Genomic DNA, 26,817 nt, shown 5'->3' on the forward strand with positions numbered 1-26,817 from the left:
AAACCATCACCCACCAAACTTTCCTCCATCCCCGCCCACTTGGGGCGGATGTACATGGGGATATCTCCAAAAACCCACCACTCTGACAATTTGACATCCCTATATTCAATAAATTTTTCACTTTTCCTCTCAAATGACTCTTAAATATATTTACAAAAGTTAATTAAGAAGTATTAAAATTGATTGTATTACCAAAATATTTAAAAGTGACATACATAATTAGGATTGAGTGAGTATTCTCAAATCCAATCAATTCAAACTTGCCCCATCATCAAGGTGAATACTCCGTACATGTATTTCTTATACACGTCCACCAACATAAATATCTATTTGTTAGTCAACATTTGTCAATCATCTACGTTTATATATATAAATTTAATTTTACATGAAATTTATTGCAATCATTACATTAACATATAAAAAACATTTTGTTATTGCAAACATATTAATAATAAGGAAACTTTATCATATAAATCTTAATTATGATTTTTGAAACAGTTGATTACGATATATTAGTCAAAATTTCAATCAATATGCCTTTAAGACTTCAATAATATGAGCAATAAATTAGTATTCGTGCTCCGTATAAAAATATTACGATAATGAGAATGTGGTAAAAGTTATTTTTGATATTTAAAATATCCTACGTATAAGATAGTACAATCGATGACGGTTATAATTATCGATTTTACGTAGTAGTTGTTAAAATATTATAGATTACTATAGTATATTTTTTAGTACACTCTTATTCATACTTGATTGATTTTCTAATTTATTTGTACTCTAATTACGTAAGTGCAAATCAATAGACTGCTCTTAATTTTTTTTTATAAAAGTCCTACTACGTACTCCGTTTAATGGATTAATTTTTTATAAAATGATACGGAGTGATATCATACTGGTTATATTTGTTTCCAAAATATAGAAAAGATAATTTATAAAATATTTCTCATGTGTAGAATGAATTATTATTATTTTTTAATTAGGAAAACATAATCAAATATTTGTATGAGGTAAAAGTTAACAAAATAAATATACAATTCAATATTTTATTTTTTATAATTTTTTGTGGTATCCATAAGAGAGGCAAATGAGAGAGCAACATTTGTCAGCTCCAGATTATTTATTACGGAGTAGTATACAATCCAATTCCTCGTTTTATGTGTTTTCTCTCTCATCATCGCAGCGTGTTTCTTTCTCAACCGCCGTTGTTTTATCCTCTGATAATGAGTTTTCTTTACATTGTCATGCGGGAAGAAAACCGCTTTCTATTGATGCGTTAGTCCCATTTATCTCTCCTTTTTCAGTTTGTTCTATGCTTAATATTTTGTTTGGGGCTAATTTTTGGAATTTTGCACGACTGTTGGCACGATTTTTTCTGTTAAATTGGGGGTTTTGAGGCTGAATTTTGTGATGGGGTAATATAATATGATGCCCCATTTCAGATTTTGGGATATTGCTTAATTATGAGTGCTAGTTCTCTGTTTAATTGGGTATTCTGAGGCTGAGTTTTGTGACGAGGGGATGAAGATGAGATTGCCCCAGCCCTAACCCCATCACCATATCAACTTTTTTTAGGTTCTTTTTATTGGCGTTTTAAATTTGTACTTCTTTTTAATTGGGTTTATGATAGAAATTTGAGGACGCACGCGGAATTTTTGATGGACATCTTTGGTGGAACCCTTGTTTCTACCCCTCATATTTTGTAGGAGCTCTTTCGATTGGATTACCTCTAAACTTATGCAAATACAACGTATATATAGTTGTTGTATTATGGTTTTCAAATTCTTCTACTCCCCTTATTTATCTAGATTTTTCTTAGGATAATTCTAGACATTTTAGTTACTAGATGTTTCTAGACTAGCTCCTAAATATTTCCTAAGATTATTCTAGAATTTAATTTACAATCACATATTTCTAGATATTTCTAGATTAATATTTAACAGTTTATCACTTCATGTGATAATTCTGCATGGGTGTGAATATGGATAACAAAATGGTCACTCCGAAATTTGACAAACCATTTTCAAGGGAACCTAAAAGAGGGAGGGAAGAAGAATTATGGGTTTTCACACGATTTTTCCGAGGATCGAGTTTGTCGGTACCATCTAAATGTGATCGGTGAAGGAAGACAGCGTAGTTGGTTTTGTAAAATTCTGCTTCATGATCATATTGTGACGGTCTGAGGTCTTCCATTAGTAACTACAAATACACTACGAGTAACAAATTTAGTACTAAAAACAACTCTGTAAAGCGCATTTGAGATCCATAATCAATGAGGGACAGAGGTAAAGGCTCTATATAAAATAAACACATTAGTGTATAAAGAGCTACATGGGCAATGGTGTATAAAAGATTTAGTCTAAAGCTTTTGGATGTAATATCTTACTAAACTACCCACAAGGCCACGACGACGACTATTCAAATCCACAACTACCAACGATCAACATTGTTCATATTGATGTCAAATTTCAAGACCTAATACAAGAAAAAAAATCCCATAATTGATACAAAAAATTAGCTCAGTTTTGGCAGCACCCAGGAATAAGATCATACATCTCATTAAAATCATGAATACCCACAATCAGATCACGATCAACATTGTTCATATTGATGACAAACTGCAAAACTCAATACAAGAAAAAGACCCATAATTGATACAAAATTTCCCCAAAAATTTAACTTAATTTCGACATTACCCAGGAATAAGATCATACATCCCATCGTAATCACGAATACCCACAATCAGATTTGACTCACAATGATCAGATTAATGAAAAATTCCAAGACCCAATATTAATTAAATCCCCTAAGAATTGATCCAAAAGTCCTTCAAATCAAAGCTTGATCTATGTGGTATCCAAATAAATGCTCATTTCTAAAAAAGAACAATGACTTCATCATCAAGAGCACGACGCCGCTCTATAGTAAGGTACTCGTTTGTAGTAATGAGCAACACGAGTTTGGTCGATCGGATTTCCCGAGGCTTGATCCAGGTCAACCTACCCCATATACGTAACAAGCATCGACCACAACTATAGTAGAAAAAATAACACGCAATGATACTAACCTGTAGCAAGACACATGCATGCATAAGTGTAGACACGCAAGGTTATGGAAGTGGCCTCATACTACCTCCATTCCTGAAAGTTATTCACACTCGCTATTTACATGGAATTCAATGTAATATTCAACCATTAATACATCTAATTTTGTATGATAAAAGTTATAAAAGTTAATATTTAAAAATATATATTGATAAAAAAATAACAAGATCTTACATGATAATATTTTTATGCATTTATTAGTGATAATTTATTATCATAGTTTTCATACTTTGAACACATACTCGTATTACAAAGTGTAAAGAACTTTCAGGGACCGATGTAGTACAAGACACGTTGGACTAGAGTTGTCAAAACAGGTCATTAGGTCGGGCCCGAGTTAGGTCATCTCGTGTCTCGGGTTATGAATAGGTCGGGTCGTGTCAGATCACTTTATCATTCGGGTGCAGGTCGGGTTCGGTCGGTTGGTTTTCGGTTGGGTCATGTCGGGTTTTTTCTCATTTCGAGTACAAGTCGGATTCGGGTCGAGTCGAGTCATGTTTGGGTCGGGTTCCATTTCGGGTTTGGGTCTTATATAATCGGGTTTGTAGCAGTGAATCCCGGGTTTGGGGTCAAGTTAGATCGGAAAATTTTCGGGTCGGTTAAAATTCAGGTCGGGTTCACTCTCGAACACGGGTTAAGATTGAGTCAATAACTGATTTGGTCATCTCAAAATATTCAGGCGTAAAATATTTACTGCAAAGGTTGATCACTAACATGTTATGTGGTAAAAATCGGGTTAAGGTCATTCTCGGGTATCGAATCGGTTCAGATCATTGTTCAGTCGGGTAAGTTCAGTTATCGGTCATCTTTCGGTTGGGTGTCGGGTTCGGGATCGGTCATACTTAACATCGGGTTAAAATTGGTTATTGATTTTTTCGGGTCACGTACAGGTCGGATTTCAGGTTACTTGTTTTACCAAAATTTCAGGTCATGATCAGTTACAGATTCGATCGAATCGGGTCGAGTTTTTGAGTCGAGTAAGTTTTTGACAGCTCTACGTTGGACCATGCCATCTGAAATATCAAATATGTCAACAAGTTAGTATGTCAACAAGTTAGGCCAAGGACCAAAACTAGATTACCTCGTCGAGAACGTAAAAGCATAACTTTTGATTGAAAAATAACGTGTTCGTTAAGCTCAAAAACCTCAAACCCCAAAGAAAACAGGAACCAGTGGGGCTACGACAAGTCGACAAATACAAACAGGGCAACCTCAAACGTTGAATTCTGAGGCAACCTTTGAAAAATTTCAATGGAGTTGAAGCTTCGAATCTCTTTCCTTCAAAACTCTCTATGCACCTCTATAATCTCCAAACCCTACCAGCATTGATCAATTCACTTGATCAGTGTTGAAACTTTCAGATGAACTCAGCTTCAAAATCCTCATTTTCTGCGTTTTCCCTCTTATCACCGCCCGTGTTTCCTTTTCCGCCGACGTCGTTTTATCCTCCGATAATGAGTTGTCTTTACGTCGTCCTGCTGGAAGAAAACTGCTTTCTATTGCTCCGTTAGTCTCCTCTATCTCTCCTCTCTCATTTTGTTCCATGCTGTTAAATTGGGGGTTTGAAGCTGAATTTTGTGATGGGAGAATAAAATATGATGCCCATTTAGATTTTGGATATTGCTTAGTTCTGAGTGCTAATTTTCTGTTTAATTGGGTACTACTTAAGCAAGCTGAATTTTGTGATAGAGAAGATGAAAATGAGATACCCACCCATATCTGATTTTTAGGTTGTTTTTGTTGGCGTTTTGAATTTTTACTGCTTTTTAATTGGATTTTATGTGATCATTCTGCGTGGGTGTGAATATGGATAACAAAATGGTCACTCCAAAATTTGACAAACCCTTTTCCAGGGAACCTACAAGATGGAGGGTGTTGACCCTAAAGTTTTGATGATGACAAAGCAAACTCCTGATAATTGGTTAAGTTATGTTGCATAATAGGTTCCGAGATCCTTAGAGGGATAATGCTAAGTTAAGGAGATCCTGAGTAGGATAAACTAAGCAACGTGGAATATAAGCAAATAATTGATCCATGTCAGACACTACATTGAAGAAATAATCATTAAGCAAGGCGAGATCCTTAGGCGAGTTCCTAAGGCGAGATCCTCATATATTATGTGGATCCTCGGCGTTCCAGAGAAGGAACAAATTGGGAAGTCTTCGAGTGAAGCTTCTAAAGGTGCAACATGAAGACTACAACATATGAGTTTATGTTTTAGGATTTATGTAAGTATTTAATAAAGTTTATAAGTAATTTGGTATGAAAGGGACATAGTATTTTGGTACGTTTTAAATGAAATATGTTAACTGTAATTATAAAAGAGTTTTAACTTGGAAAATCTTTTTAATAAATAAAATGTATTTAATTAATAAATGAAACATAGGATTCTGATTTATTCTCCTTGTTTCCCAAGTAAAAGTTTTTCCACGTTCCTTGAAACTCTCCCCACGTATTTCTGTTCAACGTACATTTAGTGTTTTGATTTGGTCTCCCTTGTTTCTCTCCAACTGTGCCCATGTTACTGAGCAGTAACTGTTAGTGGGTAGTTGAGGAAAACATGGGTACCCAACCCTAAGTGAAACTCTCCTATAAAAGGAGAAGAGTTTTAGCTTTTCAAAACACACAACTGATCTTTGCAAAATATATCTTAAGAGCTTAAACGTTTTAAAAGAGAATCAGTTTTCAAAAGAGTGTCCCTTGAGTTCCTTATTACTTTGAGCTTTATTACGTACTAGAGTTTTATATCAAATTGTATTTTGGGTTTAAGGGTTGAGTGATCCTTAATTGACTTAGAGTTAAGTCAAAGAGAAACAGAGCGACTTAGAGTTAAGTCAAAGAGAAAAGGAGCGACTTAGAGTTAAGTCAAAGAGAGAAAGAGGAGCACAGTAATCAAAGGGGATTGCTGTGGGGAACTCGTGTTCGAGAGGAACTCGAGTTAAAGAGTGTATTTGTAATAGAGTTATTGCATTAATACAAAAGAGTAGTGAGGTTCTTCTTGATTAGGGTCAAGAAGGTTCCTCCATTTTATATCTTTCTTCGCTCATTATTCTCAGTCTCTTTATTGTTTAAATTCCGCAAGAAACTTACCCAAGTTCCCAAGAAACAATTCACCCCCCCCCCCTCTTGTCAAGTGTTCCTACTGAACTATCAGTTGGTATCAGAGCAGGATCTCACAAAAATACAGGAAACCCTGTTGAGAAAAAGTTCCTGGAAAGTATGAACGCTTACGAGAAACTCGAGGAAGGTTATTCCACTCAAAGACCTCCAATGTTCAACGGAAAATTCTACACCTACTGGAAGAACAGGATGGAGATCTACATCAAGGCAGAGAACTATCAAGTCTGGCGAGTCATAGAAGTCGGTGATTTCGAGGTAACAATGACCAATGCTCAAAATGAGGTAGTTCCTAAACCTATGTCTGATTTTACTAAGGAAGATTTTGAGAAATTTGAAATCAACGCAATGGCTGTGAAAATCTTGCATTGCGGCGTTGGACCTCATGAACATAACAGAGTTATGGGGTGCAAGAGCGCAAAGCAAATCTGGGATCTCCTTCAAATAACTCATGAAGGAACTAATGAGGTCAAATGTTCAAAAATTGATTTATTAATGTCTAAGTATGAACGTTTTGAAATGCAACCAAGAGAAACAATACAGGAAATGTTTACTCGTTTCACTAATATCACTAATGAACTAGTTTCTCTTGGAAGAAATATTCCCTCTGATGAACAGGTTAGGAAGATCCTAAGGAGCATGCCACAGGATGATAGATGGAGAACCAAGGTCACGGCATTGTTCGAAACAAAGGATTTCACCAAATTCAACATTGAACAATTGGCGGGATCCTTGATGACGCACGAATTACATCTAGGAGCAGCTGTTCCTGAGAATCCCAAGAATCGAGGCCTTGCTCTTAAGGCTGAGGAACAGGAGGACTCGGATCCTGATGAAGAAGAAGCTGCCATGTTGGTCAGAAGAATGAAAAGATTTTACAGGAACTCTAAACCTGGAAATCTAAGAGGAAGGAACTCAATGAGAAAACCAAGCGGTTCCGAGCCTGACCAAGGATGTTTCAAGTGCGGAGAATCAGACCATCTAATCAAAGACTGCCCTCAGTGGGAAAATGAAAGAGGGAAAGGCAAGGGAAAGGATCTGTCCAAGGAAAGATTCAACAAATCAACCTTTGCCAAACCAAACTTCAAGAAGGCTATGATCGCAGCTTGGGGAGATGCTTCTGACTCGGAAGAAGATGAGGATCAACCAAATGAAGAAACAGCAAACCTTTGTCTTATGGCAAAGATTGATGGAACAACCCAAGATCCATCAAGAGAAGTAAGTTCCTCAACTCTTCAATCTCTGTCTAAAAATAAGTTAGTGGAATTATTGATAGAAACTCTAGATAACTTTAAAAAGCTTAGTGTAATAAAGGCTCAAAGTGACAAAGCCTTGGAACTCACCAAGGGACACATGACCTACCTTAATAATGTTAGATCTGATGTACAGGGTAGGTTCTTTGACTTGCTTGATAGAAACACTGCTCTTCAAAACTCCTTTGAGAGAGTCAAAAATGAAAACATTCTTCTCAAAGTGGAACTCAGTCAATATAAACTGTTTAATTTAAGCCTAGATCCTAGCAAGTCCACTGAGATTAGCATGGGGGTCTTTAACGTTGATTTGGAAAACTTAAACAGTGAGTTGGTCACAGTAAAGGAACAAAAGGAGAAATTAACCAAGGAACTAGCCTTAGCAAATGCACATAAACAATCTCCTAGAATCACGCCTAAGTGGATTGAGAAGGCTCAATCTAAGAGAACTGAAGGCCTAGGTTTTTACTATAAAAGGAACAATGGTAAAAAGAAAAATTATGTGGAACTGCCTAGTGTCAAAATTTGTTCCTTTTGTGGTACTGGTGATCATGTTGTGACTGAGTGTTCCAAAAAGAAGGAACTGTTCAATAAAAACCAGAACATTGTCAAGAAGATATGGATTAAGAAAGATGATCTTTTAGTAGAAAAGGAACTCGAGGAAACCCGAGTTCCTGTATCTAACAATTGATAATATTGCAGGTCCTAGTGAGGGGGAACAACTCGTGGTATCTCGATAGCGGGTGTTCCAAGCACATGACAGGAGATAAAACCAAATTTCTCTCACTAGAGGCCTACAACGGAGGAACTGTGACCTTTGGAGACAACAAGAAAGGTGAAATCATCGCCATTGGAAAAGTAGGAAGGTCAAGTTCCCATTCAATTGATAATGTGTTCCTGGTAGAAGGTTTAATGCACAGTCTGCTTAGTATTTCACAATTCTGTGACAAAGGAAACTCGGTAAGCTTTACTTCAGAAAGTTGTCGAATTATTAACAATAACAGTAAGGAAGTTATTTTGGAAGGAACTCGCAAAGGGAACACATATACTGTGGATCTCAACAAAGTTCCAAGGAACAACTTAACTTGTCTTAGTGTTATTGAGGAGGATCCACTTCTATGGCACAAGAGATTCGGACATGCTAGCTTTTCATTGCTTGACAAACTGAGATCAAAGGAACTAGTGAGAGGTCTACCTTCCATCAAGTTCCTTAAAGACAAAGTTTGTGAAGCATGTGCCAAAGGAAAGCATGTCAGGAGCTCTTTCAAGCCTAAGAAAATGGTCAGCACAACTAAACCATTGGAACTCATCCATATGGATTTGTGTGGACCTATGAGAATTCAAAGTAGAAGTGGAAAACGCTATGTCTTGGTTATTGTTGACGATTTTTCTCGATTTACCTGGGTTATTTTCTTTGCAAGTAAAGATGAAACGTTTAATGAATTTGTTTCTTTTGCTAAGAGAATACAAAGATCCACAGGACGTCAGCTAATACATATAAGGTCAGATCATGGAACTGAATTCGAGAATCACAAGTTTGATAAATACTGCAAGGAACAAGGTATGGATCACAACTTTTCTGCACCTAGGACTCCACAACAAAATGGAGTCGTTGAAAGAAAAAATAGAACCTTGGAAGACATGGCTAGAACCATGTTAATTTCCAGTTCCTTACCAAGGAACTTCTGGGCTGAAGCAGTAAACACAGCTTGCTATATTGTTAATAGAGTAATGATCAGGGCCATTTTAAACAAGACTCCCTATGAGTTATTAAAAGGAAACAAACCCAATATCTCTTACTTTAGAGCCTTTGGGTGTAAATGCTTTGTTCACAACAATGGCAAAAGGAACTTAGGGAAATTCGATGAAAGAAGTGATGAGGTCGTGTTCCTAGGATACGCCTTAAACAGTAAAGCATATAGAGTTTATAATAAAAGGTCGATGTGTATTGAAGAGAGTGTACATATAATATTTGATGAAGCTAACAATGTTGATGAGATTCAGGAACAGGAAGATTTCGAAATTGGATTAACTCGTTTTACAGATTATGATGAAGAAATCTCTCCTGGAAGAAAGCAAAATGGAATAGCAGATCCACAAACACAAGAAACTACTACCAACCAAGGTGTTCCTGGAAGAAGAACCCCTGATCCTGAGGAACCAGAAAATGTTGATCATGAGGAACCAGAAAATGCAAACCCTGAGGAACCAGAAGATGATGATTCTGAGGAACCAGAAGAAGATCAAGAGACCTCTGATGCAGAGGAACAAGGATCTCAGGAAACAGAAGGAACTGAGGAGACCTTAGATGTTCCAGTGGCACAATTTCAACCTAAGCCCTGGAAACATCAAAGTTCTCACCCAATGGATCTGATTATCAGTGATATTAGGAAAGGAACTCAAACAAGGTCTCAACTAAGGAACTTCTGTGCTTTTCATGCGTTCCTCTCCACAATCGAGCCAAGGAACCACACTGAAGCTTTGGAGGATGCTGATTGGATCACTGCCATGCAAGATGAGTTAAATGAGTTCCAAAGGAACAAGGTATGGCATCTGGAACCCAAACCAAAGAATCAGAAAGTCATAGGACTAAAGTGGGTGTTCAGGAACAAGCTCGATGAGCATACTACAATCATCAGGAACAAGGCAAGGTTAGTAGTCAAGGGCTACAATCAACAGGAAGGTATTGATTTCGAAGAAACCTTTGCTCCTGTTGCTAGATTAGAAGCTATTCGTATTCTAATTGCTTTTGCAGCCTTTATGGGATTCAAGTTGTATCAGATGGACGTCAAATGTGCTTTCTTAAATGGTTTTCTTGAGGAAGACGTCTATGTGGAACAACCCCCTGGTTTTGAGAATCCCAAATTTCCGAACCACATCTATAAGCTTGATAAAGCTCTTTATGGGTTAAAGCAAGCTCCTAGATCGTGGTACGAGAGATTATCAAAGTTTCTTTTACAAAATGATTTTAAACGAGGAAGAATCGATAAAACTCTATTTTTAAAATCAAAAGGATCTGACTTATTAGTTGTACAAATTTATGTCGATGATATATTATTTGGTGCTACTAACGAAAATTTGTGCAAGGATTTTGCTAATTTAATGTGCAGTGAGTTTGAAATGAGTATGATGGGGGAACTCAATTTCTTTCTTGGTTTGCAAATCAAACAAACTAAGGAAGGAATTATGATCCACCAACAAAAATATGTGAAGGAAATCCTCAAAAAGTACGAGTTAGATTCAGTGAAAACAAATCACACTCCCATGGGAACAGCCACAAGACTAGATGAGGATCCCACAGGAAAAAGTGTGAATCAAGCAACGTACAGAGGAATGATTGGATCTCTGCTATACCTAACCGCAAGCAGACCAGACATATCATTCAATGTTGGGTTGTGTGCAAGATTTCAATCAAACCCAAAGGAGTCCCACATGACTGCAGTGAAGAGGATATTCAGATACCTCAAAGGAACAGACGATCTATGTCTGTTTTATCCAAGAAGTGGAACTTTCGATTTAAAAGGATATGCATATGCAGATTATGCAGGTAATTTAGTAAACCGAAAGAGCACATCAGGTATGGTTCAATTCCTAGGATCTTGCATGGTTTCTTTGGGTTCCAAGAAACAGAATACCGTTGCCTTATCCACAGCAGAAGCTGAATATGTAGCAGCTGCTGCATGTTGCTCTCAAATACTGTGGATAAAGCAACAGTTAAGGGATTTTGGGATCATATATGATTGTGTTCCTATTTATTGTGATAACACTAGTGCAATCTGCATTTCTAAGGATCCGATACATCATTCTCGGGTTAAGCATATTCATATTAGGCATCACTTTCTTAAGGATAATGTTGAAAAAGGTTTAATCAAGTTGGACTTTTGTCAAACTGAGAATCAAATTGCAGATATTATGACTAAACCTTTAAGCAGAGAGAAGCATGAGAAAATGAGAATGGAACTCGGATGATCAAAATAAGATAAGTAAGCTGACAGATCCTCATGAGGTATGACTCTTTTAGATTTATGCATTACTACTGTATACCATTATAAATACATGTGCGTAAAGCATAACTGAAGTTTACCATCGTTGAGGAACAACTAAAAATTTCGAATTAAAAATGTGTATTTAATTAGTCAGTAATATGAGATACGTAATTCACAAAGTTCCACTAATCTAGGAGGATCATGGTTATTTTTTTGTTACAAATTTCTATTTACTCATTTTATTTTATTTTTCCACAAATTTTATTTTTCCACAAATTAATTTTTTTTTCTCTTATAAATATATCCTTAAACTTTTTATTATTCCACCAAATTTTATCTTTTCCAAATTTTAAAGCTAATGGAACTTACACCCACTCCTATGGATCTATCATACCCTAACCCACCTCAAATACAGAAAACATCAAAGGAACAAGCCTTGATAATCTACACTCCTCCTCTCCATCTTCCTTCATCTTCTCCACCATCTCCAACAATGGTGAGAACAAGTTTAAACACAAATCTGAAACGAAAAAGAAAATCTCTATCCCCTACTCCCATGGATATCTCACCCATTCCACAACAAATCCAACAAATCAAAAATCCCCAAATTCCATCACCAAAAACCCTAGATTCTCAAAATTCAAAATCTGAAACCCTAACCACCATGGACGGCGGCCGGCTACAAGCAACCGACGGCGGCGACAAGTCGGCGACCGAACCCAAACCGGCCGACCGACCGACCGACGCCGCCGAAGCTCACTCCCTCGCCCCACTCAAGAAACTCAGCCACGAAAGTTATCCCACCACCACCAAAATTCTTCAACACCAAACCGCACCTACCACCGGCGGCTCCCAGCTCCCCCCCGCGTCCGACACCACCGCCGCCGGCCTAAACCTCACCCAGCCCCTGCTCGACCTACCTCCTCCGTCCGCCCTCCCAGTCGAGCTTCCCCCTCCCCTACTCGACCCGGTCGCGAACCCCATACCCCATCTCGCGACGGACCCAGCCTCACAACCCGCCCAACTCGCGAAGACAACTCATACCAACCTTATCCCTCCGTCCAGCCCACCCTCCCCCTCCGTTTCGTCGCAAAAACAGACCCACCACCGACCCGCGAAACGGCAGCGGCGGTCGGGTGGTGGGGTGGCTGTGAGTTTGAAGAAATCAATGGATTGTTCTAAGGGGGAAATCACCCCAAACCGGGTCCTTTCGGCGAATGAGGCGAATTTGGTTAAGGCTTTTGCCGTAAATCAGACTTGGTGTGAAACTAATCTTGAGGAATTCATGGAAATTCTTAAACATCAGGGATGGGTAAGCCTATTTTGTGATTATTCTAAAAACTCCATATTTCCAGATGCTATGAATGAATTTCGCGCGAATTTTAAATATGTGGATGGTGTTTGTTCAAGTAGTGTGAATGGAACAGCGTTTGAATTTAATGCTGAATATATTGCAAAGTTATTGAATATTCGTAATGAGGGATTTGATTTATATGTGAAAGGAGCAACCGCTAAAATTCAGATTGGTGTGATGACTAATGAACAACTTGTGGAAGCAATAGGAGGAGATCTTAAAGTGTGTTCCTTAACTAACCAAAGCTTGTTTCCCACCCCGCTACAAAAACTCCTTTTTAACCTTGTTCGTAGAGGTATTGTTCCTCGCACTCAAAAGCGTACCTTGGCCAACCTCTATGATGCTTCTTTGATGTATTGCCTTGAACACAAAATACCAATCAACTTTCCTGCCTTAATGATTAAACACTTATCCCACTGTGTTCCTTCAGATTATAAAGTTGGTTATGCTTCATTGTTGACTATGGTGTTTAGGAGTTTCTCTGTGGATTTGCGTGACTATGGAGAGTTGATGGTCACTAGTCAACAAATTGTGCAAAGTGATTTATTAAGAAGCATGAATCTAGCAGTAGTTAATGGGAGATTATGTTGGGCCGTGGCTACAGTGAAGGAACCTAAAAGTAAGGGGGAAAAAGAAGGTGTTCCTAAGGTAGTTCCTAAGAAGGTGGAAAAGGCTACTAAGGTGGTTCCTAATGTGCCAAAGGATGTTCCTCGTGGTAAACGTAGGAGCATAAGGGTAGCCACTAGAGTTCCTAAGGTCATTGTTCCTCCGGTGTTCGTTGACATATCTTGTGACAATGAGGATGATGATGGGAACGTAGAGGTATTGGAGGACACTGTTGAATTTGAAAAGGAGGAAAAGGAACTTGCTATGATTGAAAAAACATCCACCCCTGTTCCTACACCAAAGGTGGATAGCCCTGTTCCTCAACCAAGGTACATCCCTGTTCCTCCCACTCCTACTGTTCCTTCTTCCATTACTGGCTTTGGTGGGTTTGCTGCTTTTGGTTCTTCAAGTTCCTTAGGATCTCATGATCCCAACAAGGAGGAACTCAAGGAACAGGTTATCAAGTTGAGAAAGGATATGGATAGAATGATACTGCTCCAAGAGTTCACAAATGCTATGATACTACAACTCCAGAATCAGATTACAGCTTTGTTATCTGGAGTTCAACCAATGGATTCAAGTCCTTCCCATACTTGAGGATCTCTTTGCCAAAATCTAACCTTGTTCCATCCCAATATCCAAGATCCCAAATTTTTTGTGTGTGTGTGTGCTACATTACGCTTTATTTTTATTTTGGAACTTTTTATTTATTTTTTTTTGGTTTGTACTCCTTTCATGGGATACAGTTACATCCTTTATTTCCTTTATTTTATTTTATTTCCTTTAATTTTAGTGGAACTCATCAATGAACGTATCTCTAAAATCATGACTAGTTATTTATTATGTTTTCTATTCAAATCTAGTACGTTGGAACTTAACTTTGAGGCTAACTTAGTTTGCCAACCGTTGATCGGAGGGCGCTCTAATCGGTATATATTAGTATTGTGTATTTCTACTTTTTGTTAATGCCAACAGGGGGAAATGAATGCAAACTTAACTTAAATTGATCACTTGAATCCGTCTCACTACTCTCTTCTCGATGTAAGTTTATAAAATTTTATTTCTCGTTTTTAATTTATTTTCGTTTATTAAAATTAATTTCAATTTTCCTTAATTTCATTTAGGAAGTTTAGATTAATTTTTATAAAAATAATTTATTTAATTTATTGCTTTATATTTATGCTAATTGATTATTGCTGCATTTAGTGAAAGTTTGCTTTTGTTGTCATCACCAAAAAGGGGGAATATTGTTGACCCTAAAGTTTTGATGATGACAAAGCAAACTCCTGACAATTGGTTAAGTTATGTTGCATAATAGGTTCCGAGATCCTTAGAGGGATAATGCTAAGTTAAGGAGATCCTGAGTAGGATAAACTAAGCAACGTGGAATATAAGCAAATAATTGATCCATGTCAGACACTACATTGAAGAAATAATCATTAAGCAAGGCGAGATCCTTAGGCGAGTTCCTAAGGCGAGATCCTCATATATTATGTGGATCCTCGGCGTTCCAGAGAAGGAACAAATTGGGAAGTCTTCGAGTGAAGCTTCTAAAGGTGCAACATGAAGACTACAACATATGAGTTTATGTTTTAGGATTTATGTAAGTATTTAATAAAGTTTATAAGTAATTTGGTATGAAAGGGACATAGTATTTTGGTACGTTTTAAATGAAATATGTTAACTGTAATTATAAAAGAGTTTTAACTTGGAAAATCTTTTTAATAAATAAAATGTATTTAATTAATAAATGAAACATAGGATTCTGATTTATTCTCCTTGTTTCCCAAGTAAAAGTTTTTCCACGTTCCTTGAAACTCTCCCCACGTATTTCTGTTCAACGTACATTTAGTGTTTTGATTTGGTCTCCCTTGTTTCTCTCCAACTGTGCCCATGTTACTGAGCAGTAACTGTTAGTGGGTAGTTGAGGAAAACATGGGTACCCAACCCTAAGTGAAACTCTCCTATAAAAGGAGAAGAGTTTTAGCTTTTCAAAACACACAACTGATCTTTGCAAAATATATCTTAAGAGCTTAAACGTTTTAAAAGAGAATCAGTTTTCAAAAGAATGTCCCTTGAGTTCCTTATTACTTTGAGCTTTATTACGTACTAGAGTTTTATATCAAATTGTATTTTGGGTTTAAGGGTTGAGTGATCCTTAATTGACTTAGAGTTAAGTCAAAGAGAAACAGAGCGACTTAGAGTTAAGTCAAAGAGAAAAGGAGCGACTTAGAGTTAAGTCAAAGAGAGAAAGAGGAGCACAGTAATCAAAGGGGATTGCTGTGGGGAACTCGTGTTCGAGAGGAACTCGAGTTAAAGAGTGTATTTGTAATAGAGTTATTGCATTAATACAAAAGAGTAGTGAGGTTCTTCTTGATTAGGGTCAAGAAGGTTCCTCCATTTTATATCTTTCTTCGCTCATTATTCTCAGTCTCTTTATTGTTTAAATTCCGCAAGAAACTTACCCAAGTTCCCAAGAAACAATTCACCCCCCCTCTTGTCAAGTGTTCCTACTGAACTATCAGAGGGAATAAGAATTATGGGTTTTCACACGATTTTTCCGAGGACTGAGTTTGTCGGTACCATCTAAACGTGATCGGTGATGGAATCAAAATCGTAGTTGGTTTTGTAAAATTCTTCTTCATGATAACATTGTGCCGGTCTGCGGTCTGCCAGTCGGAGTAATAAGGGAATTAGAATGGAAAATGTTATTTCATCTTGTTGAGGCATTTTTGGATACACAATGTCAGTTGGGTTTTAATGATATATTGGGTGGACATTTTAGGAACTATAGCTAGAGTTTCTTGGCGATGTTTACAAGTCTTAATTATCGTGGTGGGGGACTTCTTGTGATTAATAGGTCAAACAATTGGCTTATGATTAGAGTTCACTAGCTGTAAGTAATGTTGCACCCTAACTGCACCCTAACTTACAGACATTTATGTGTGCAACGGTTTGCATTGGAATGCAGTGTAGTTGTTTAGCTCATTTCAGTGCCTCCATCAGTGAACAAGGTAGAACCTTGTTATGAATTCTAGAGTTACTAGAATTCTTGTAACATAATTTAACCTATGAATTGAAGTAAGACTTGATGTAGGAAATTGATGTAAGACTTAATGTTTTCCATTATGGTTTTTAGGAGTTTTGGTAAGTTAAGTTTCCTATTCTTTGTATAAATAGTTGTGCATATTGTAATACAAGGCATATACTTTTCTCCTCATATTTGTGTGTGTGAGTTTAACATGGTATCAAGCCATCTCTAAATTAGAGACCTTTTTTTTCTCTTTCAAATAGACGTGTTCTTGCAATTCTTTTATATTCTTTGCTGTTGTTTGCGCAATTCCCATTTGTGTTTCATGGGTGATGATGATAAATCTAAGGCTCCTCGCTATGAGCCATTTTCTGAATACTACCTTCACCCAAGTGAAGGTACAGGGGCAGTCATAAGCCCTATCCTGCTGAAAGGAGACAACTACGAGGAATGGTCTCGTTCCCTACGCAATAATCTCCGTGCAAAAAAAAACTCGGCTTCATCGATGGTACCATTGATGTTCCAGATGCAACATCGGATGATTTTAATCAATGGGGTATTGTTAATTCTATGCTTGTTGCTTGGATTTTTAATACATTAGATGTGTCTGTTCGTTCTACTATGCGTTTTCCTGAGAATGTCAAGTCTTTATGGGATGATTTGCGGGATAGATATTCTCTGGGGAACGGTGTAGACACCTACTTTTGTCCCCATTCCCGAAAGTGAAGGTTCGATGATGAGAACATAAAACTCCATTTGGCAATGCATCTCCTATAAAATAACGAATCTCAATCACCTTTTCATTTCAGTCAAAACTGTTATTTATAGAAACCTGCTAAAAATGGTAACTGCCGTAAGAAGTAGTTGTTAAAAGTGGCAAAGTCATAAAAGATAGAAATCTGTCAGAAGTAGGTGTTGCACTCCAACATAAGTCATAAAAGAGATAGAATTAGCAAAGGAATTCTATTCCTGCTATAATTCGGAAATAAGAGTTACGTATTAATTAAAATCCTAACGAACCTAGAGTTCGTAACGGGCCCAGACGCATTCCGTCATAAGTTGATACGCACTAAGAAACTCGGATAAGTCTCAAAAGCTCCGTGATTAAGAGTCCAAATCTGACAAAAGGCTCGGCCCAGATCCTATTTTCAACGCCTGGGTCTGGGCGCCGAAATCTTCGGCGCCCAGCCCTGGGCGCTGAAAATACCTGGGCCGTGTCGTCTCCAAATTCTTTCGAATTCGGATTCTAAAGATCTATCTTTCCACGAACTCTTTCCCTATAAATATAGCCTAAAAACCGACGTGAAGAGGACACACAATTCATAATCTGAGTATTGACTCCAACCGTAAGCCTAAGCCTCACGCTGCGAAATTGATCCCGCGTTCTGTCGCAATCGACCCAAAAGTCGAACAGAACGTATCCTGTCCCTTGTAGCTGATGAATTACGCCTAAATACTGGAACACTGCTCAGAAACCCGAGATTCGTTAAATAAAAGGAGAAATAGCAAAGCCAAGTGGTAGTTTTCTGAGAACCGTGACGCACCTCTCAAGGGTGCGTTGTAATGTGTCCCTTTGCATGATTTAATCTCTTTAATCACCCTTTTATAAAATTGTCAAACTATTAACTTGATTGATCTATCACGCCTAATAAGATAATACCTTGGACAATTGAATTATCATGCTAGGTACCTTAAATCAATCTAAATAAGATAATCACGATCGATTTAGTGTTATGTGTTGCATATTGCTAAAATCAATTCAGAATAGTTTAATAGTTTAAAAGCATGTCCCTTCAATTATTTATGCTGGGCTAGTAAGGATAACCTGCCTCTGGAGTTATCGATGAGCACACCTCTCGGTAGTTACAGTCCCCTGAACTCTTAATCTCTGCCCTGCGGGTGTACGTTGAGTGATCCCCACACCAGGGATCACAAGGGAACCTATGGCCGTCGTGGTCGAACATAATTGCACTCCCTTTATGTCACGATAACCGGGTTTTGTCAGTTTTTCTCATTGTCGTTAAAAACTGAATGGCGACTCCTATATTACTAGTCGATTGGGTGTAAACTCATAGGAAATCTAACTACACTTGATCTGACGACGTCACGCCCACGAGGGACGAGGTCATGCATTAGCCTCGTGCTTTTTCGACCCCCTCACAGTGGCGACTCCGCTGGGGAACGTTAATGAAATACTCGTGCTCGTAGGTAATCAAAATAGCCGAAGGGTGAAACGATCCTACTCCGCGTTTATTTCCTTATCAAGTTGGGACGACCTGAAAAATCAGCATATTAATGTGAACGGACAGAACCGTATGACGAATCTCGGCTCCCTTGGCATGTTTCATCTCGGGAGTTCGGACTAAGGATACCCATTGCCAACCGGGGGGTGCATACGCTTCGAATGTTGTCCACTCGGTACTTGTCGCTAGTAGTACACCCGTCCCAAACCCAATCGCTCGCCCACTAAGGTCCCTCTCATTGGTGCATGCCCCCTTGGCTTACATCGTGATTGGCCTCTTGGGACGAAATTCGTCTATTGAATGCACTACCTCGACCGGGGCATGTGTTGGATCTACCATAGAAGCGGTACCAAGCCAGGCGCAAATATTACCCATAGAAGCCTATCATAAACTACGTGACATATTATTTTTGCTTCATGTTGTAATGTTAGTTATGTGTAGCAAATTACGTGATTGTGTTGTGATTGTGTGTGACAAATAACGCTAGAAAAACAACGACCCTAAAAATTTCCCAAACATTCATAAACACCAATTGGCCAAAGAGTTATACCTAAATACGTGTCCCGTAGTCCCGGGCGATCGCCACAAAAATAAGCGACGCCCAGGACGGCCTGTAACGAATCCCACGATGCTGCATAACGCGCAAAGAACGTTATTGGGCAAGCACGCAAAATTAAGTCGTATGTACGAAACAATATAGACGAACAGAATACGAGTACCAGTCAAGGACGCATTTTCAGCGCCCCTGGCTGGGCGCCAATTATTTCAACGCCCCTGCTGGGCGCTAAAGTTGCTGCCTGGCCTTTTGGTCAGGCACAGCAGCCTCAGTACCCGCGCATAAAATATACGTAGCAATAAAAAAAGTTCGTAGCAAATTTACTACGAGGACGTATGAAAAAGGCACTCAATTCTAAGAACGGCTTATAAAATAAACAACTCTTTGCGTCGTCATTAGGCCTCCTATGAACGACAATGTTCGGCACCAAAACCGAGCACGCTAATTAAATGACCTTGAATGTCACATGGGCAAAGTATTCAAAAAAAAATGTTTAAATAAAGTTTTTTAGGAAAAATAATGTTCGAATAAAAAATAAATAAATCCGAGTCTAGACTAGGCTATGCCAAAGTACAATCTAAATCCTAAGTCTTAGTTGTCTTATACATAGAACCGGTCCTAATGCTTGGTGTCGTCCTGCAAGTTAAAAGGTTAAACCATATTGAGTCTCCCTTCCTAACAAGCACCCATATGTAATTGTCATCCCTTTCTAAGAATCTATGGCCTCAATACTCTCTCTCACCAATAAAAGAATATATTATGTAATTCAAGTATTTGCAAAATGGAAACAGTCACATTCTGAAAATCATTCCTCCATAGTCGCACAACCCCCAAAGTGAGCCTAAGGTGTCAATACCATTGGCAAAAAAAAATTAATGGCCTCAAGGCTTATGATCACACTGGGTCACGACTATCATAGTCCTCTCGAGCCACTCGCTCCTTGAAATACTCCTAAGTACGGACTAAAAGATTTTCCATGAATGCAACATGACGAACCATGAAAATACCTTGCCAATATTAAGCAAAATGGCGCATGACTGAACACCCAAGGGTTAAAATCTAAAGTGTCAACCAAAGAAAATTATGGTCCAATTAGCCTAAGTTCGAGTCGCTTGGTCAAGTATTATAGGCTTACGCCACGTCATCATTTTGAGTCTAGGCCACCTCCTTCTATTCATACACGGGTTATAATCAGAAAAATTAATGAAAGTTCGAGTCTAAATCACAACTTCCAATTAAATCCCGGAAACTGGAATCTGAAAAGAAGCCAAAAAAAAATTATTTTCGATGTAATTCTTTCGTTAAATTTCAATAAAGTAAAAACAACATTTTGAATCTACGATATTTGCACATTTTAAGAAACGACTAAATACGCTTGCAAAGTAAGACAATTTAAAGGTCCACCCTAGGCCTACTAAAATTAAAGGTCCACTATAGGCCTACCAAACGAGGCTCACTCAGTCTCGCCTCGTGACTCAAAGACCACAACCATCTACCTTTTAGCCCAAGTAAAAAGGGGGAGAAATCCCAAGCAAAAAAAGAAAAAAGAGAAAGAGAAAAGGGAGAGCGAAAAGAGCGAGCCATGAAATACTTAAAGAGAAAGAGAAAAGGGAGAGCGAAAAGAGCGAGCCATGAAATACTTAAAGAGAAAGAGAAAAGGGAGAGCGAAAAGAGCGAGCCATGAAATATTTAGCCCGTACCTCCCAAAGTGCGGAATTTACCCAAGTAAACAAAGGAAAAGAATTGAGTCAACCAATCCAAATCATATCACAAAAAAAAAAATATACATAAAGTTCTACGACCTTCTACCCTTTCCAATCCTCATGCTTGACTAATGCCTATACAAATTATCCTATCTCATTCAACCCATCTTTCGAGCCGTCTTGAGTCACGAATAAAAAAAAGACAAATGAAAAAGTACATTCTACGCTTAACATAAAAAATAATAATAAAAAAAAAGAAACTTTGCAAAGCGCCTTTAAAAGTTCGTCTAAAAAAAAGAGCATTTAGCGCACAAAAAAAGATTCGCAAATATCTGACACAAAAGGAAAAGAAGCAACACACCAAAAAAAATCTGCCCAGAAATCATTTTCAGCACCCAGAGCTGGGCGCCGGAATCTTTAGCGCCCCAGCCTGGGCGCCGATTCTCTCTGCTTGCCAAACTTCGCCCAAAAGTGCTCGTCATTTTATCCGCACATACACGAAAAATAACGAACACTTGGAGGGGTACATCACGTATTTAGATATACGTACCAAAAAATACATGAAAAGATTTGTGCTAATACATGTACTTAAAAAATGAAACAAATTTTTGGCCTACGGCAAAGCAGCAGATTAAAATAATAATGAACTTCACTTATTTCACCCTATTTCAAACATTACGATCCCACTCGAACGTACTTGTTTAAAATCGGCATTCTAAGAAACCATTTTCTGGCTAAGAACTACGCAAGACCTGATTCCAAATTAAATCTATTTAAGGCGGATACGTAGGCAATCCATGATTCGGTCCAACCAATTTGCAAAAATGTTAAAACCTATAGAATAACAAGAATAAAAAATAGAGTCCCTTATTGAAATTTAATTACTTGCAGTCCAAGTCGAAAGAAAAATTTAAGTCAAAGGAAGAATCTAAGTCATCAAGATGCCAAAATGAGCACACATCGAAATATAATAAGGGCACGTACCCTTGCCAGAAGGAGCACTCACACTCCTAGGAACTTAGCCAATACTCAAAAGATCGCTTTGCCTCAATTGAATGGGGGCTAGCGCGAGCGTCCATGACCTCTAAAGTACTCGACTTGACCCTCCCTAAAGCAAACTAACTCACCTAAAGACCTTCTTTCACCACTAGACACAGTCATAATCGCCAACAAGTAGTAAAGGCAGTAAGCTTGCAATAAAGAGGATTGTTCTACGACATCGCCCCATCGTTCCTTCGAACTCAGGGCACCCGTTCATGGTAATTCAAATGCTTGCGAATCCCCTTTGAAAAAATCAGACATTGTCAATAGGACTTTGCACTTAACCAAGGCTCACCCTACTCAGACATATGACACGGGCATCTAAAATCGAAATCTGAAAGCATCATTAATGAGAAGACATAATAGCAACTGGGGGCTAAAAATTGACATGAAAGAGCTAGGGAAAGAACTAAGTATACCTTGACCTTTTGTGCAGACATACACCAAGTAAATCTAAGTCAATTTGAAAACGGTTTATATTCCCGCAATTCTGGAAAAGATAGCCCTAAAAGCCTAAAGCATGCGCCACACGGGCACAAGTAATATCTTGACGCCTGCACCCTGGCTTCCAGCAAATCCTTAGACAGCATTTCGAAAATCGTAATAGTATTTTGATTCACTCATGTAATCCTGTACGAACCCTTCTATAAGTCGACTTACTTAGGACACCTCGGATTGTACACAGTAGGACTCGGATTTCAAATAATTTTCAAAGAATTCTTCGAACATAATAAAGTGTCGTTGGTTTAAGCTAAGTATGCGTTTATCTCGATGTTGCAAGTGAGTCAAAAAAATTATGGGTAAAGAAAGGCACCTAGATTTTGGTCAAGGCACACTTGAACATGTGACTACCTTGACCATGGCAATGTCGCACAATACGATATTTACAAGAGAAGTAGCAAATCACTACTCGAACGTACCTCGCACTAAACGAGTCTGGTTCAAACTATTCATGATCCATGTCACCATGAATGTATAAAAACATATGCTAAGCATTATAGCACCAAGCCAATCCCGTAGTTATAATTGGGGGCTTGAGAAAAACACTCTAAAAATGCTCGAAATGACGATTTTATCGCAAATTCTCGACGCTAATGTTATACACACGTCATAAGGGCACAATCCTAAGGTTTGATCGTGTAAAACGAACCTTAGAATAACTACAACCCCTCCCAAATTCTAAGCGCTACTTAGAATATATAAAGTCGATCACCCCACTAACAAGGGTAACTGAAAATCGTGAGTCACCAAAACTCCGATCAAACTACTGCACATAACGCTCGCCCTACAAGTGTTAGGTTATGATTCATATAACAAAACATAAATCATGCGAAAAAACCATAAAGCCAAGAAAGCATATTATTTACACATAATCATTTAGCATAGTTTAGATGCATACACTTTGTTGCGTGCCCTCCCTAGCTGCGCCCGAACCGAACAAGAACAAGTCTTTAGGACTCCAAGTGTCGTCCTTCCGTAGATAGTCCACAGCACGTCCGGATCCGCCTTAAGGTAGCTTAGGAATTTCGGCTATTAGGTGCAAGTGTATGGCTGATTTTTCTTCAAAATCTTACCTTTAGAATACTTCAATTGTATCTATAAATTATGACCCTAGGCTCCTATTTATAGAGGTATGGAAAAGGAATTATAATCCTACTAGGATTCAGTTTTATTAATTAGAATCCAACTTGAACTCTAAATAATAAATATAATCTTATTAGGATTAGGATTTAATCAATACACGAATTCCGATAGAATTAGGATTCGTTACGAACATGAGCATCGTAAGGCCACGAGCATCGCACCACCCGCGCAGGCCTTGCATCCCACACGAGCAGCCGTTGCTCGCAGCCCAACAGCACGCCTAGCGTGCGCGCGCCAAGGCCTTGCTGGGCCTGGCCTTGCGCTGGGCCTGGCGAGGCGTGGCAGCTCCATGTTGGGCGCTCGGCTTGCTGGGCGCGGGCCTGGCTTCGTGCTGGGCCTTCGTCTAGCAAGCCTCGTCCGATGCTAATTCGTACGATGCGCTTCCGATTAAATTCCCGGTTCCGAAATTCATTTCCGATACGAACAATATTTAATATTTCCGATTCCGGAATTAATTTCTGTTTCGAACAAATATTTAATATTTCCGTTTCCGGAATTATTTTCCGATTCCGATAATATTTCTGATTCTGACAATATTTCCGTTTCCGGCAATATTTCCGATTCCGGCAATATTTCCATTTCCGATAATATTTTCCGATACGTACCATGTTTCCGTTTCCGGCAACATCTACGACTTGGATAATATTTATATTTCCGATACGATCCATATTTTCGTTTCCGGCAATATCATCGTTTCCGGAGTATTCATTTCTTGCTTGTGACGATCTCAGCTCCCACTGAAACCAAGATCCGTCGATTCCGAATATCCATAGATGGAGTATTTAATGCCATTAAATACTTGATTCGTTTACGTACTATTTGTGTGACCCTACAGGTTCAGTCAAGAGTAAGCTGTGGATTAATATCATTAATTCCACTTGAACTGAAGCGGCCTCTAGCTAGGCATTCAGTTCACTTGATCTCACTGAATTATTAACTTGTTAATTAATACTGAACCGCATTTATTAGACTTAATATTATATGCATACTTGTACCAAGGGCATTATTTCCTTTAGTCTCCTACTTGTCCTTAGGGACAAGTGTGCATTTCCTAATTCCTTTGTCGCTCGATGCTTTCTCTTGAACATAAGGTAAGAGTTGTCATCCTTATTATGTCCAGAGGTGTTTCTCGGTTTCAGAGTTCAACTGATCAAATAAACAGATAATCATAGCCTATGATTCATCCGAGCACGGCCATGCATTTTACAGTTTCTAGCTCTCCGAGTGGCCTTGTACAACTTTTAAGCATCTCATCCCGATTTATGGGAGGACAATCCCAATCTTGCGATCTTGAGATTAGACTTCGTTTAATAGGTGATTATCTGAGCGTTGCCTTTATAGCCTCCTTTTACGGTGCGACGGTTGGTCAACGTCAAAGTAACCAGTTCTCAAACAAGTAATCTCAAATCACTCAGGTATTGCGGATTTAGTGTCTAATAATTTTAATGAAATTTACTTATGACAGATTTTCATCTCTTACATTAAAGTTTCATAGGTCTGTCCGATACTAGTCTTCCAAAAGTAAGTATCTATGCAAATGATTACGACATTGCCATGTCCACATAGTTTAAGAAACAGAACTATTAGTCATCTTGCATTCCAGTCGTCTAACATTTTCTATGCGTCCAATTTTTATAGAAAACTCCGACCAGGGACCATTTTCAACCTTTGACATTCAAGTTCACTTGATAGACATTTCTTAGTCACAGGACTGGTCCTGACAGTCTATCTTGAATATATCGTCAAATTGAAGGGACTCATCATTTAATACTAAACCAAGATTAAATGGAATATGAAAATACATTTCATATATGATAAATGTTCAACCCCAATGTTTTACAACCATGGGCCTCAAACCCATCTTTAAAACAGTTCATGGAATTCAAAGCTATGCTTGATTTCCAGTGCCACAATGTGAGTGTTGTTTCTCACTTGTTGCATAGGTTTAGTTATCATGCTTTGCCAATCTTAATATCCTTTTCATCGAATGTTCTTCGAGATAGATGATAAGATCTTTTGAGTATGTTTATTTTGTGATCTAGTCTTTTCTTGCTTCAAGAGTGGTTCTACGCATTTTTCAATGAAGAACCATTAAGCCAGCAGACATGTGATCTACCCAAGTTCAATGAAGAACTCTTTAACATAAACAACCCTGTTTTATTGCTTCTTAGGCAATAAGTACTTTTACTTCAACTTTATAGGTTGCTAGTGATGCTTTGTTTGGAATTACTTATCCAAGCAGTTCACAGATATGTGGAATACTTTCCAGCTGTATCTTAGAACATAGAAATTAATATTTTAATATCCCACGCAACAACTCATGGTCTCCAATCCATGTTGCCATTTCAAAACACGATGCTCTATAGCTCGTCCTTATCAATGGTTAACTCCAAAGGGTCTTGCTTGATCCTTTGCCAGTGTTTATGCGTGTAGCATCAATATTTAGCATATCTTTATTTCCTTGAATCAAGAACTATTCCTATGTACATTTTCAAGTACCATAAGTATTTTTGATCTCAATCTAGTTGATCTTCACTTAGATCAATAGAGATTGGTATATGTTCGTCATGCCTAAAGTCATACGATACGTTTTTGGCGATCCTTATATTATATCATACATGATAAATTCTTTTGCAGAATAATTCCCAATTGAATTCTATTCATGTAACTTTAGCTCATCTAGTTTCAGTAGATACTAAATCCAGCTAAATTCTTTGACATATAATATAGGTTAAGAATCTTACTTAGATCCTTTGATGTTTAACTTAGTAAATGCTTATACATAGTTCAAACATTCTTTACTTAGATTTATTCACATGGGTCGAATATCTCCAGTGGAGTCTTTCGTGTTTGTTTTAGTAAATGCCATTACTTAATCCAAAACATTAATATAAGATCTTTGTAAATAGATCTTAATACCCAGTATGTACTAAGTTTCGCTTTGGTCCATCATTGATGAATAATTTCAAATCTAAGTCATTAGCATTTGAATGTTATTTCACAATAGAGAGATATGTGTGTGATACACATAGGACCAATTAATTTTTTATGTACTCCCACTAAACTTCTTATACATCTATAAGAATCATGTACATTTTATGAAACTAAAATGCTTATTAGCTTCACTAAAATACAGTTCCAATTCCCAATTGCTTGCTTAAATCTGTACTTAGATTTCA

At 38.0% G+C, this 26,817-nt stretch overlaps 1 protein-coding gene across 1 annotated transcript in view; it reads left to right on the plus strand.

Moving 5' to 3' along the window:
• Positions 1-4,302: 4,302 nt before the first annotated feature.
• Positions 4,303-26,817, plus strand: part of LOC110791043 (serine/threonine-protein kinase/endoribonuclease IRE1a) — a 63,554-nt gene continuing 41,039 nt past the window's right edge. Inside the window, exon 1 of the mRNA XM_056840787.1 lies at positions 4,303-4,613. The gene's annotated coding sequence lies outside the window, so the exon portion shown is untranslated. The remainder of the gene's footprint in view (positions 4,614-26,817) is intronic.

The sequence above is a fragment of the Spinacia oleracea genome, chromosome 3 (assembly GCF_020520425.1).
Source record: "Spinacia oleracea cultivar Varoflay chromosome 3, BTI_SOV_V1, whole genome shotgun sequence".
Lineage (NCBI taxonomy): Eukaryota > Viridiplantae > Streptophyta > Magnoliopsida > Caryophyllales > Amaranthaceae > Spinacia > Spinacia oleracea.